The sequence below is a fragment of the Bactrocera tryoni genome, chromosome 5, assembly GCF_016617805.1.
Source record: "Bactrocera tryoni isolate S06 chromosome 5, CSIRO_BtryS06_freeze2, whole genome shotgun sequence".
Lineage (NCBI taxonomy): Eukaryota > Metazoa > Arthropoda > Insecta > Diptera > Tephritidae > Bactrocera > Bactrocera tryoni.
Window position 1 is genome coordinate 2528076 of NC_052503.1, and position 16112 is coordinate 2544187.

A 16112-nucleotide genomic window follows, 5' to 3' on the forward strand; every position below is an offset into this window, starting at 1 on the left:
TTGGCAACTCTGGTTCGCTTGCATCCCCAATCCTTAACAGTAAGGATGCACCATGTACTGCTATCTTTCCGTTTACATGCATATTACAAGTATTGTTTAGTGATAACAGATGTACCGTTAAATGGTTCCATGGTGTAATGGCCAGCACTCTGGACTCTGAATCCAGCGATCCGAGTTCAAGTCTCGGTGGGACCTAAGATAATAATTTTTTTCCTCGCTCATTATTTTTACCAGAGTTTGCGATGCAACACTGCAAATAACACGCAACATAATCAGTCAGTTGTAAAATTGTCGATTGGTATATGTCGAGTTGGAAGTAGCTTGCATCAAGGACGAATTTGTCCTTGCACGGAGATTTTAGTGTGGAAGACTTAAAAATGACACCAGTCATGAAATGCGTGGCCTTCTTTCAAATGATTGTAAGTTTTTTCACAAAAGTGTGTATATTTATATTTATACTGCGGAACATAATGAGCCTAATAATTGCCTAAGTTAAGCCACTTTCGCCATACTTTGATCTTCTCCTCTCAATGAAGCAAGTATGAGTTTATTATTTATGATAAACCTGTGTCCGAAGAATGAGAATCTTAGCTTGATAGTCTTTTTTAGGTTCTAAATAGCTTCTTCGCGTATTACCATATAATTTGGCTTGTTAAGCACCGAAGTGAAAATTTGCCTTTCTGTATATGCTTGATACTCTAACTACATTTTTTAATTAATACTTTTATTTTAATTTTGAGAGCAACCACTACTTAACATTTTTATACCATCTTTCAAATTTGAGCCGGACTCACAAAAAAAACCTTTTTCGTATACAAAGCGTTATTGTCGTCTTGTCATTCTAAGCCTTGGCTGGGATGGCTTTCATTGCCTTCAGTTTGTTTTTTCCGTTTTGCCTGATTTTTGGAGCGCCATTCGCTAAATTGTTGAACAGTTTTGACGTCATATTCATAAATTCACGACTAGTCACCGGTATTTATGCGTATGATGAATGTAGGATCCTCAGCTACGCATCGTCAAGCATCTCTTTTGCGATCTCTACTTGTCGTAAATTTTCCAAAAGATTTAAATTTTCAGGAACGAGTCTAGTATTTACACGCTTTATATCTAATACTTTAACCAAACTATGTTAAGCCAATCCCTAGGAGATTTTAATATCTCTTTGATGCCAACACGACGATTTTCAAACACTGCTTCTTTAACTTTATCGTCATTAACAGAGATGGACGAACGACTCGCACAATGACTTCAGGTCCTTTATTGAAGCCTTATGCTACTTAAATACTTTTGTTCAAGGTAAAGTAGACTCCCTTAAACACAGCGCCAACATTTTCAACGATTTGGCTTAAAAACGATTTGGCTTAATTGGAAACACAAAATTTCTAACAAAGCCGTTCAATTTTTTTCCATGGTAAAATCGCCAGACATACTTTTCGAGTCATAAAAAACCACCGGAAAAACACAAGGTTGTACGAATATGGGGAAAACTCTTCTTATCGAATCGGCTTGTGCGCGCAAGTAATATGCAGTTATTCCGAGTCAAATTTGATCAGATGAAACACAAGAATTTTAAAAATAACAGTTTCAGCTTAAAGTCTACCGCTTATAAAATTTTTTGTAGAAATATATTTAAAATTATTTAGCTGCAAACCTTATCGGCTATGCAGTTCTTACATTTTTCGTTGGAGAGATTCAATAACCCCGCTGAATTCATTTTCCTTATGTCTCCAACAGGGAATTTTTAAGAAACGATAAATTTCCTAGCCATAAAAATTGTCCTTTTGAGCAAAATCCAGAGAACGTAAAAGAATAAAAAATTTTACGTTCTCTGCAATGGCTCAGAAATTTAGACAGGAACCATTTTAGATGTTAAGGCAGTGCATAATTTGAGAATTATTGGAACTGTAATGGTAATTTGGACTGCCAAGAAGCAGTTTAACGCCCAATTCATCAAACTGCTAGAAATGTGGGAGCTTTAGGAAAATACAGGAAGTCTCCATTCTTACTAAATCCGTTGGAATTCATATTTTACATGTATGCTAAATATACATGTACATACATACATATTGTATGTAAAGCATAAAAAATAAAATTCACTTCCAAAGGAAGATATAAATACGATACTTCTCGAAATTAATTCCTCATACCTAAAGAAAATTTCGTTGTACAGAAGATCATTTTTTCAAATTGAGAAATATATTTTAAATCATGAACCCAATTACCTCACTAAATGTCTGGGCGAACGATTGTAGGACATTTAATAGCTTTAATGCCTGATTCACACAGAACTTTTGCTTTGCTTTCCTTCAGACTTTTGCTTTGGTAGAAAAGTTCGATGTATGGTTCTGTAGGAGTTCGTTCACATCGAGGCAAAGCAAAACAATATAAAATGTAGGGCAACATTTTTTTTTAGACAAAAGAACGGAGAGCAAAGCGTTCATTCCGACATGCTTTTTGCTTTCTTCGCTTCGCTGTTAAAGTATGAAATGTCAAGCAAAGCTACGAAATTTGTATGTGAAACGGCCAGAAGCTATCCAGATGCGTTGGTAGATTTTTGTTAGAAGTTAGAACAACGACTTTGTTTTAGAAATATTTATAATAGATAGTAGGTTTCTCACGGAAAAAGCAAGCTAACTACAGTAACCGTTCACTTCTAAATGCATAAGACACGATCAAAAGCACAAAATAAAATGAAACAAACTAATCGCGATCGGGCGGCCAGACATTTTTACAGAACCTTAAGGGGGTAGTAAGGTATCTTTTTTTCATTTTTTTATTTTTTATTTTATGTTAATGACAATATCTTAATATTATTCTGTGAAAATTTGAGAGCAAATAAAGCAAAATTGACGGAGATATACACTTGTAAGTCTCCGCCCTCCGATTTGATTGTGAGCGGCTGTGAAACTTTAAACGTGTTTTTCTCACACTTCACTTTTTCGAAGCCGGTGAACTCTGTTGCTCAAAATCTGCTGAACCGATCCTTTTGAAATTTTGCACAGTCTTTTTACATTTTTTAATTTTAAACAACAAAATTTCCGATTTTTTTGGTGAAAAATCAGTATTTTGAGTTCCGAGCGTTGTAAAAGATTGAAAAATCATTAAAAAAACTCGACAGCGTTACCTGATGAAACTTATCAACTAATCAAATCAATTTGATTTTTTTAATTTCAAATGATCCAGTCATGAGTTATGCGGTTCATCGCGAATCAATTTTTTTTTGGAACGTCGGCGAAGATTCTCTGTCACCGGCTCATTTTTAAATATTTTTCTATGAAACTTTCACAGAATATTCTCCAAATATCATATAATTATGCAACAATTATACAAATAAATAAATATTGATTGTATCTTTAAAAAAAATTATTGAAAATATGCTTTTTTTCGCTCGAATTAACCTTACTACCCCCTTAAAAAAACCTCTCATTGTGGTATGTCTTATCTTACTATGCTAAAGTTTATTTAGGAATTCACGCATTTCGTAACATACTTTTATTCAAGTATAATAGATATAGATTATGACAGTCTCATCGTTAAAAGAGGGTATTCTAGTCGAGGCATATTCTTGAATAGTTAAGCTTTGCAATTATAAAACAAGTAAGGAAGGGCTAAGTTCGGATGCAACCGAACATTTTATACTGTTGCAACTTGCAAGAATTAAAGCCAGTGAAATACCTTAAGATGTGAAACGTCAACCAGAGGATCGGAATCTAAGAAGTTTTATATATACATTAGGGCTTTTTTGAAGCACCCTAATATACATATACTCTATATAATTCATACACTGGCCGACAAGTTCGGCATAAGATGTATTACAAAAACGAAAGTCATTATATGTAGTATGTGGGAGTTGGGTTCATTAACTATTATCATTAAGCCACTTCACATACAATCATCAATCATATAGAGTAAAGTCAGCCGAATGTTCGAAAATCCTGGAAATGGTTATAAAGGGGGCCAGGTTTATATATATATTGGCTGATATATCTAGCATAAAGTCACATAGAAGTTCGAAAATATTTATATTAGGTTTATGGAGCCTCAGCGAAGTATTGGCCCGATTCGACCAATTTTTGGTATGCAGACATATCATTGTCAGAGAAGAATTATCTCTGAATTTTAATTATATATCTCACACATTAACCGATATTTTCGGTCAAAAGTCAACAGTAGATACTGGGGTCCGCATATTCGGTACCTAGGGTCTTGAACTGTTTTGGTTGCATTTGGACAATTTTTGGTCAAAAGGTGCCTTACATTAAGGGAATTACTACTGCAAAATTTTATTCCGTTATATTAATTACTTCTTAATTTGTGTTTTGGAAAGTGAGAGAATCAAATGGAATTTTAAATTGTGTCATATTGGAAGTAGCCGTAGTTGTTGTTCGATTGCCTATTTTCGCACTGTAACATAGAAATGTTAGAAAAATGATACGTACTAAATTTAGTCGAAATCGGCTCCCATAAAGATCTCTCTTACCATCTCGGTGGTAATTGATTTATCGCGTTTTAACAGTAACAGATTTCATCCATTTTCACACTGTTGGTAGGAGTTCTTATAAAATTTGAACTCAACAAATTTGGTTGTTGTAGGGGATTGTACATTAAACTTGTTAGAGGACTAGGCCACGCCCACAGACTGACAGTCAACTACTTTCCATCCATGCCACTTTTGTAATTAACAGAATATTACAGCATTTTAATAGCTTCACGGTAAATTACCAAACACATGTATGAACATAAGTGTATATGTGTGTGTGAGTGTTTTGCAGCAGCTACTAACATGAAACATTAGCCGATTCATAGGTCGATTGCTGGGCGGTTAAGTAAAACAAACTATTTTTGACATCATTTTAATTGCATAATTAATGACTCAAGCTCTTGCCTGGTTAATGCCACAAATTACAAACGTTTATTACACATAATTAATTACCTACAACAGCAATTGTAAAGCTACCGTTTTCATTTGTGCAATTTTCGATTCATAAATTCCAATTTTAATTCTTAGCAAATGGCCACAACTATTTCTGTGAGGAAATGCCTTACTACACAGTGCTGGGACGCCTGGAAGTACTACAAATCAACGACGCGGATTTGATGCGCAAATGCAAATCGATAGAATCATTGATGTTGGCGGGCGGACGAAGCACAGCACAAGCGATACATTTGTGCCACACGCGCTACATGGCCGTTTCGAGTAATGTCATAAATTCCAGATCGTTGCCAATATTGAAGCATTTCCACTCACTAGCAGCAGAGCAGTCGTGCCCATAGCGCCGCCAAGAGCAATCGTTTTGGCAGATGGGTTCTATGAAGCCACGGTATTTGTATTGGTGGTGACGGAAGTGGCGCTGCTTGTAGCAAAGCGTCACATTGGACGTCATTTAGTACCTTTCAAGCCATTAATTTCGCCTTCACTCGTATTTGGATTGCTCGTCGCGGCGCATATCGTCCACAGGCCAATCAAGCGCTTAATGGTGCGGTACTCTATGCTTTGCCACTCCACACGTACACACGCACATGTGAATTGGATGGTGCAACGCGGTAACATGTGTGGCCTTGCTGCATGCTGCGGCAGTGGTAGATGTTTGGGGTTTCGCCCACCTTCAATAAGAATGTCGTTGCGGAAGTGCAAAGGATCCATTAGCTTTGGCGAGTCATAGGCAAAGCTGGACGTGTGAGGAGCGTATTGTAGGCGTGCTTGAATGATTTGCTGTAACGGACGCCAGAAAAAGCGGTATGTGGCAAGTTGGCTGTGGCAGTGAGCGCAAAAGGGGAAGTGAAAAGATATAGCGACTTGTTAATATTTATGCTACATCAATTGACATGAACTGGAGTTGACATTATTGCTATTCCTGCAAAGGACTCTTCTGGAATTTAGTGGATGTGAAGTTGCTTCCGCTTCGTTTTTCTATGTGTCTGCAGGATTAAGAGAAACGAAAATTTACTTTGGTTTATTTTTGACTAGACCCCATATCGGTTTTTGTGCTAGCTCAAGCCTAGTTCATAAATGTAGAAGATCGAAACAGCTGAAAACGAGAAATAACGAGACTTTTCGCTTAGATTTAGTCAAAATAGTATTTCATTCCCAGCTAAAAGATATAATATTTTTCAGAACATGATACATACATATATGTATGTATATACATATATATAAGGCCCAGATTCTGAGAGACTAAAAACTACAGACGCAAATTATACTACGCTATCTATATCCCAAAACAACCAACTAGCTTCATCTATTGCTCGCTGGTAGTTGCTATATGGTAGTCTCGCACTCTCGCACTCTCTCACTCTTACACCAAACTCCTACTGATGCTTCGTGAGTATCCTGTAAATGTAACCACGACATCAACACGACGATAAGATTCAATGCTTTAGACTCTTTTTCGGTCTCTTGAAAGATCTGGGAATATCAGTAGGTAGCAGTATTTCCAAGGCAACGCAAGATTTTTCACAGGTTTTAGTCTCATCTTAATGGGACCTTCAATAGTGGACTTAGTTGGTTATAAGAAATGATGAAATTGCAGGATACTCACGAAGTATTATCCAAATGTAGCAAATACCACCACAGCCATTATTTTCACTTTAGTGGAACTCATATAAAATGGAGTAGTGGTCTTCCTCTTCTTCTACTTCCCCCTTCAGTTTAGGAAACAACAATTTTGAATTTTTCGTGTAGATTCCTGAATATAGGGAGATAGATGGAAAATTTGGACTACCTGTTCAAAAAAGCGGTGACCTTCAAAACGATATGTCCTGAGCTCGTCTTTGCAGTTCGCCTGCACACCATCACAGAATGCAACATTCTGGCCCTAGTCGACGTTATTTATTGGAGGATACAACTAGAAAATGTTTAGCCAGGCTACTTATCTTCTCAGAGTTAAAATATACTACTTGGAGCAGTGAATGCCGGTCGCCATCTAATTGAATGTTATCTCACAAAATCCCACCTCTTTGGCTAGACTCGAGTAACTGTTCCCTTAATATATAGTCATCGCAAAAACCTGCAAAGGGAACATGTTCCCTCTATTGTCCCAAGTTCGCATAATCAAAGTCCGCTCAGTAAATGTAGCATCAAGTGGCTAATGAGTGGAGTTTGATGTATGAAGCTGTATGTTATGAAATAATATTCATTGCAAATATTCATCGCTACACATTCCACTCTCACTTCCGCCCATTTTAACGTAGATGATGCAATATTTCATGCTCATCCTCCAAATCGATTGCGGCCAGCCACTTTGGCAGTAGCAAATACATTTGGCTTGCGGTCAAACGTTGCCAAGTCGATAGTGTACGATTGTGCAATGACGCGGTGAGATAGTCCTCTCGCTTGAGTGCTCAGTGCAAGTAATATTGCACTGACAGCGCTACGGCTTGGTCGAAATATTTTATGAATTTAAAATTGCCACCGAATCATTCGAAATTGCGTGTAAGCTTTCTTAGCGCTGCAATTGGAACCTTAAAGCTCTGTACTGCTAGGTGTATGAAGATACGTATTTTCCATACAGACTATGTATTGGACCACTACATACTATATGTATATAAACATGTATGTGTTGCGTACAAGCGTACCTCAAGCACCCAATCGATGTTGCACCGTCACCACAATCACGTCCTTGCGCATGAAATAATCGGATGCGTACCGCTCGCGTGCGGCTTCGCCACTACAAAAACCGCCGCCATAAATCCAAACCATAACGGGACGTGGTTTATCAGGTTTCACCTGTATAATAGAGAGAAAAAAGGCTCGCTTACTTACCATTGTGCAAGTGGCATACAGGAATGATACAAAAAGAAGAGGAGCGCTTTGTAGCCGCAGGGTACAATACCGAATGTTGTGCGAACACGTCTGTACTTGTTTATATGTAAATACAAAAACACATTACGCATGTTTGTATATCGACTTATGCATGCTTCACGCGTTTAGTGCCAAGTAGTCACTCTTCTGCTTCAACAATTTCAATGCCAGCCTCCATTTATTCGATCGGAAACCAATAGTGAGTTCTTATATTTGGTTGGGGTGACCAGATGTGAGTTTTTTTTTTTAAATTTAACAAACTTAAAAATGTTCATAGATGTGGCCTTGCATAAAGATTAAATGTGAATGTGTTTATTAGTGGGGTGAGCAAGTCAAGTATCTCTGGTTGAACCCTGAGCATAACCACTTCACAGTCATACATTTAAAGTTGTAGAATATTTTCTGTATTTCGGTAGCCGCTCTAATACCGAAACAAAGGGAGGATGGTGATTAAGAGAGGAAACTTGTTTCATTATGAGCTACTTCGACTGTTCTAGGGCCAAGAGTCCTTCAAGATCATCAAAAACCTATTTTCGGTAAAAATGTACGTTTTATAATATTTTTCTGGTTAGTCTACATGTGTATTCCTACATACATACATCTTTTCGGCACATACTTATAATAAATAATTGTCGCGCCCTCGATTTGCACTTCAACGCCTCCTCTTTCTCCATTATAAATGTGGTTTGTAAAGTTGTGATCTATGTACCCTTGTCCGAAGGTGCTGTAAAAGACATGTTGTATCGGGTTGGCAAAGCAATTTGTGCAGTTACGCACGTGACACCATGCTGCGACGGGTTTGCTCACCCATTGATGCTAGTAGTGGAATGTGTTCAAATCGGCGTGGATGTGAGTTAATATCCTAGCACGGCGCATGGCGCCTATAATTCGACCGCAATGCTCCTCGCTATGGCGACATCATCAGCCTTTAGCTCATGCTGAGTCAATTTATAGTACAAACTTCCATGAGAGTAAAGAGTGGACAAGTAAAGAGAAAGTGTGAAGATGAGAAGATTTATAAATATAAGCTTATTGAAGGAAGTTCCATTTGATAGAAGTGTTAAGAATGAAATGTTTTGTGGTAGTAATAAATAATTATTTAAAATTTTTGAATTTTGAAAGTTACCAATTTCCAAACTAAACATCTTACACTTGAAAAGTTGGTGGAGAAAAGTTTTCGTTGACTATATATTGTATATTGGGTAATATAAGACCATCGATTTAATGAGATGGAGATCTCCAGTAGGTGGAGAAATTTAAAGCGAACTATGTGCCAAAGACAGGTGCAAGAATCAGACGCAAATAGTATACTTAAATATTGTTTGCTATATAGTATATAAGGGTCAGGATAAAGTTTAAAATTTTAAGATAAGAAGGTCTTCCAAAGTCATTGAATCCTGATATTTTTCCTTGAATATTTTGAGATTGACACTGTACTACAAGTATTCTGAATTATTATGCGTTTTACAAAATAATTTTTTGGGATTATTAATTTCGAAATCTTTGGCAATAATTTATTATACGCTGAACGGGGTATTTAAGCTTGCAGCGGAGTTTGTACCATACAGAACGAAATGTCGGAGACCCTTAAAAATGTATATAGAATCATTTTTATTTTTGAAGGGTATTGAAGCGTCAGTCTAAACGAAGTCAATGTTTTTCTTGTTTTTGAATAATCTTGCACTTTCTTCGTACATTTCATATGCTTTGTTATTTTTTGTTTTTTTGTTTTTGTGTATTTGCATCACTAAATTCATACTCACATTATAATTTCGCTTTGCGCCAGTCATAAAGAAATAATCCCTTCTTGGCCTTTCACTAAACCACTTTAATTCCACATTTGCCACTCCTTTGGGCCATTCAAATCTTCGAAAATTCTGAGTTACAAAAGTTTCAATAACATTTACAGTAAATGAAACTGGTTATAAAGGCGGAACGAGTTTCAATTAAATTAAAATCCAGCCGATCTTTCTTGAGTGCTTTTATGGGGAGAGGTGAGGATGAGTAGGGATTAGTGGAACATGCTCTTCAGAAAAAGTTTCACGCAATGTTAAAGATCGTTATAAAATTAATATTTAATATTATTTTAATCAGTAGGTTAAAGTCACTAGTGGGATTGCTACCCTCTATAAATACGATACAAATCATATGTATTTTTCTTGACAAGTTTTAAAGGCTGTTACATTGCATGGAAGTGTTTACAAGTGTTCAAAATCGCCTGAACTCCGGCAAATCTCACACCAATATAAATAATCCTATTTATTATCATTCTATAATTGTCGTGTTAATAATTGCGATTGCCTGACTCAATGTGCGGTAAACAACTAAATGCAAAAGGTGTTAATCGCTGCGCTGCTGATTGCTTAATACGATATACATTTGAATCTACATATAGTATAGTATGTACCATATATAGTAAATATACGAGAATCAACCGGCATCCGCGTCAGGCTTCCTCAGCGCCCCTTGCATGTCGCCATTGTCGGCATTCGTGCTTGTCTATATCAGATGTTGGTGTGTCTGTTGGCTTGAAGGAGTGTGTTGAATGCTATTAATATTGTTATACTTCTCTATGTGTAGTGAGTAGTACATAAATATATTATCGTTGTACCGCATAAATTAATAATAACTTGATTTATCAGCAGTTATTAATGATTTGACTTTAATGAGTGAGCGTGTCGTGCAACAAGTAGTCACTGCTGTTTTCGCTGCGGTTGGTTAGGCGTCGACCAATTGTTCGGTGAACGTGTTGTGATAAATGATAGTCGTAGCAATATACAAACATAAATATGTATATGTACTTATATTTTATGTATATATTCATGTTTTCTCAGGTAGACGCAGAACAGCCGATGGACTCTGGAACTATTACAATGCTGAGAGGGACAGTTTGCTATCAGTTGTATTAATATTTATCGGCATATGAGTTACTTAAAAATAATAAATTTTCTTTCCCTTAGCAGTAGTAGGTGGTGTAACGGTTTCAAAACTTCCAGCCGATGTGAAAAATATAATCATTTGAAAAAAACTGCCGATTATGTTTCTGACCAATAACAGTAAATGCGGTTGTTCTATATGAAGGGTGTTTTTTTAGATGCGTGGTTTTCACTGAGGCAATCCTTTTTTCGGAGTTGGCATTTTTAGCGCTGTTGCTTTATTTATGTTCACTTTGGTTCGCTAATTTATAATAAATAGATTTACTCCGAAACAACGTTTGCAACTCGTGCAAGTTTATTAGCCAAACCATGCACCTGTTTCGCACCGTATGTACTCTTGTTGATAATGCGAATCATCACAGATTCTAATGCTGGTGTGGAGCAGAGTATCGATGAAGACCCCAAAGAGTACATCCACCAACACGCGCAACAGTTGAAGCTGTGCCCATCCATGTTATGGAAGATTTTGCGGAAGGATCTTGGTTTGCGGGCTTAAAAACTCCAACTAGTGCTCAACATTAAATTAAATGCGTTTTATTTCGTTCTGAAAATAAAATGTATAAAAAACCCTTGTGTGAATTGATCTTTGCTTCTGGCACCATTTATTACTTCCTGTTCTCAGATCTCTGTGAAAAAAAATTAGAGACGATACAGAGGTTATTGCCGAGATTGAGAACAATTATGAAGCAAAAATAGTATCCAAGAGTGGGAAGACCGCTATAAGCAGTAAATTTTATGACATTTCAGAAATATACTGGGAAGTTTTCTATTCATTATACTTTTATCTGTGTGCTGGCTATTACATATGTATATCACACAGTTGTATGTAGTTTTAATGTAAAAACTCGCCAAGGTCATTCTAACCTTTAAAATTCGCAATTCATGAGCACATCTGTTTTGTGGTCCAAGCGAAGAAATTGGCGACACATTAGTTTGAAGCTGGTTACACGCTTCACTTCGGAAAAAAGCCTTACTCATATTCTGCCACAACTTTTTATATATAAACATATACATCCCCTCAGATAACAACTTATTAACTACAAGTGGCAAGTGCATTACTACAACGGTGTACATTTATGGGACACAAGTTTGTGGTACTCCACAAGCTTCGCATACAAACTTCTCTAATGAAGGTAATTTGCTTAAAATGTCAAACTTTGACATTCCGCCACTTCTGATGAATTCGCAAGAACTAATCTCGTTCGAACGAAAGCTTGCATACATATAAAGTCCATACTTCTTAAGAGATGAGAAAAATGTGGTAGTGGAAATTCTGGAAATAGTGAAATCGTATACATACATATATACATACGCACAGTATGGTTGATGTTGCAAGTGCGTTTATGTTTTCATCAATTTAATTTTTAGTTTTTTTTTGTTGAAATTTAACCCAAGTTGCCTCGAAAGTTTTCGTTAGTCATTAAATTCTAACTGCCAGCTAAATACGCCAACCAACAAGACATGTTCCATGCAATGGTGTTCAAATATGCATAGTTTATTTTGTTGCAACACACAAGTTTCCACATAAAGCTGACAAACTATAACTATTTAGAAACATTAGGGTTGTATTTAGATTTTCAAATTAAAGATTAATTTTCAGATTTATACTGAACAAAAAACTGAAGGGTTTTATCTCTAAAATAAGCTCCCTAGAGGTATAGGTAGAAAGTAGAGTTCTCTATAGATTCTTATGATTTGAAATGCTCAGGAACTGTTTTCTGGCGTATAGTATTAACACATTTGGCTATGAAGATCTTAATAAAATCTAAAATCTATATAAAATTTAGATTCCAATTTATCGCCCAATCTTATAGAATCCAACTCGAAGCAGATATTTTCCTACGCTCAACTCTAGTTGCTAGCACCTACTCGCGTAGGTTATGCTGCCCTAATACCCTACCTATAAAACTGTAAGTATATGCTCATATACAAATGTATGTGTGGGTGCAGTGGTAGACACTTATCTTAACGTTTTTGCAACATTCTTGCTACTTTGAAGCCCAGAAAGCTTACTCATTGGATGAGTGACGTTTAAAAGTTACACAGCACACACACACTCATACATGCATACATACCACACACATAATATTATATGCATCATCAAATTCACTTCTAAATGCATGCATATTTAAAACTGCAAATGCCGCCTGTGGCAAGAGCCGCAAGTGTAAGTAAGAATCCATGGAACTGCCTCGCTACTTTTTCGTACCTTCGTGTTCTTTTTATTTTTCGTCCTCCTCATCGCCGCTTGACTGATCTGCTGATGAATGACCGAGTGACAGACAGGCTTTACGTCGATGTCGAAGCTGTTTTTTGTTGTTATTGTACTTGTATCTGTTGCTGTTGCTGCTGCTGCTACTCTTGTTGCATACAACATATTTTATGTGCAGCGTAACATTTTAAATTCGTAATTAATTACTTTTGCTTTTAACACTCGCTCTACGGCTGACATGTGTTCTCAGCATTAACTTTGTTATTGGTATTGTTTGGGGCATATTTGTTGGCTCGGCAGTGAAGGTGTTTCAGTCAATGCCATACGTTTCTGGTTTGCGGCGAAGTTTTAGATAAGTTTTACGAAGCCACATATATGTATGTATGTATGCATGTATGTATGTAATGTAGATAATAAAGTTAACTGCTGCCACTTGAGCGTGTTGGTTGGCAACTTTAGGCAAAAGTTCTATGAATGACAGCAGCTATCTTATTTCAGTATTACATTTTACATGGAAGCAATTATGCGTGGAGTGTTTTTTGTTTTTGTCGTAGCGACAAAATAAATTAAATTCTAGTAAGTTAACTCAATAAAAATTTATTTGATGGTTTTCTGGCTTCACTTCGATAAAATTGTGGGAACGTAAAAAGAGATGTATTTTTGAAATGCTTCCTTACTACTTCCAATTGGAATTTCAAATAAATTTTCGAAAGCATTCTAGGGTTTCAATTCCATAGGCCTATATAACATATGATAATTACCGGTGGCCTGGTAGTTGAGCGGTCGAATTATCACTATGGAGAATAAAATTTTGCTCATTGTTCCAACCAACTACAAGTTCTTTCTTATACATAACATTCTGACCTAAGCTGGAAATATTAAGAGCACAAATATTACACACTCTGTCGTCTTAAGTGTAGCTATTCAGTTCAATTAGTTTCCACAGTTTAAATTTGAACTGATTATTCTAAAAACTACATTTTTCAAATTTGTTAAGTAAGTACTCGGAAGCACGTCTAGAATTAAGTATATATGTTTTTTAGTTAGCTGAGTTGATAATTTTTATTGACTACCTTGAAAAACGGCCGCATTTGAAGAAAATGAAAGTACTGTTTTACGAAGACAATGCCCCATGTCACAAATCAGTCAAAACGATGGCTAAGTATATACGTATGTATTGGGCTATGAATTGCTTCCGCATTTATCGTACTATCCAAATCTGGCTCCCAGCGACTATTTCCTGTTCTCAGATCTCAAAGAATGGTCGCTTGGAAAGGTTATCGCCGAAACTGAAGCTTAATTTTAAGCAAAGGACAAATCGTACCACAAAATTGGTATCGACTGGTATTGAAAAGTTGGAGGGTTCCTATAAGCACTGTATTATCCTTGAAGGGAGCTATGATTAACAAAAAACGAATTTTGCAAAAAATGTGTTTTATTATGGACAGCCGGGGACTTTTCAATTGACTTATTACTCCGATCACTATGGATTATCATTACTTTTGGGAAGCCGAAGACGGGTAAAATTCGACTTTTTGAAAAACATTTTTGATTTTTTTCTTAATTCCCAAATATTTTTTGCTTGCCACACTAGATGAGGCCCTTAAATTTGCCACCGTTTTTCTATCAAATGATCTTGTTGGCTTGCACTTATTTTGCGGAAAAATTCAACATTTTCTTCTGAACGTTTGTAACATTTAATTATAACAATTGTTTCTCAAAAATTCCATCGTATGACTAAATTGACCTACTATTGATTTTGTCAAAATATTTTCATGCATTTTCAAAACCTTTCAATTATATTAGTTCTATGATCGATGGTTTCTTGAGACATGTGAAATAATGCTAAATCAAGAAAATAAATTCCTAAACGAACAAAATTTTACGTCTCAAAAGGCTCATTACTTTACACTTACTGTAACAATAACAAAACCATAAAAAATCTATATGAACTTAAATTGACATCAATTATACTTATATGCACTCTTACGCAATCGACATTTGACGTTTTAACCTCATAAACTTCACGCCAGACAATCATAAGCCCCCAAGCCATTGATTACACACCTTTGTTTGGTTTTTCTTCGTAGCTTAGTAATTTTTCCATTTCAAACAGTTTTAATTTTAATTTCGACAGCAAGCCCGGCAGATAATTGAGTTGAGTTCAACGCCAAACAATGCAAGTGCAACGCAACAATTCGTTGCGCAGTGCCACGGCCCAGCATGCAACAGGCCACAAGCTCGAAACGAGCGCCCTGGCACACCCGCTGTTTATCGCTAAGTCGCTCGCAAAGTCAAGTTGCTCAAGTCGAGAATTCAATGCGAATTGGGTTGGTTATTTGGAGAAAACTCAAAATCGATTATGTACTACCAAAAAACAAAGGCACTAACAACAATAGCAACAAGAATGAGCGTAAAGTCGACAACGACATTGGCGCACGCGTGGGTTCACGACATCGGCTGTCACACATGCCGCCACAAAATGTTGCATTGTTGCGAAATCACAAATGCACCGTAATACCGTGTGTGAGTGAGGTGTGTTAAAAGCAAAAGTGGCATGCAACAAACTGTTAAGCCGTTGTGAGACACACTTGACAACGAATGTATGTTCATTAAAATTCTTAAAAGAAAAAAATTAAAATGCCGAAATTATGCACGCCCACAAATGTCATTGCTGCGGTTGTTGTTGTTTTACCGCTAGTTGACTTTTGCTGTGCCGGCGGCATTTGCCGGAGGTTTGTCGTCGCTAATGTGGTTTTAAATCAGGTTGCTGGTTTTACCATAAACACACGTTAGAAGTTTTAAATATTTGTATTGCTAATTTTCAATTAAATTTAATTTGCAAAAAATCACTTTGAAAATATCACACAAACATACTGACGCAAATAAAAGTAACTGTTAGGCTTGACAATAATAACAAGTAAGGAAGTTCTAAGCTCGAAGTTCATAATATATCGCACAGATTTACCAAAATTTGGGATTTGAAAAGTTATGGTTTGATTGTGATAACATCAATTCGATTTCGACAAATTTTAGTCGAGAGATGGCAAATAAATTTCTTCGTGATTTAATTCCGCCGGTAAATTATAATAAGAATGTTAAGCAAGTTTTCTCATCCGAATGCTATTAACTTTATTTAATGTCCCTTTGCTTAAAATTCAAA

The 16112-nt window shown here is 36.3% G+C and overlaps 1 non-coding gene across 1 annotated transcript; it reads left to right on the forward strand.

Moving 5' to 3' along the window:
- The first annotated feature begins 123 nt into the window (after positions 1-123).
- Trnaq-cug lies at positions 124-195 on the forward strand. Its single transcript has one exon. It is a non-coding gene; the product is annotated as a tRNA-Gln (tRNA).
- The last annotated feature ends 15917 nt before the right edge of the window (positions 196-16112 follow it).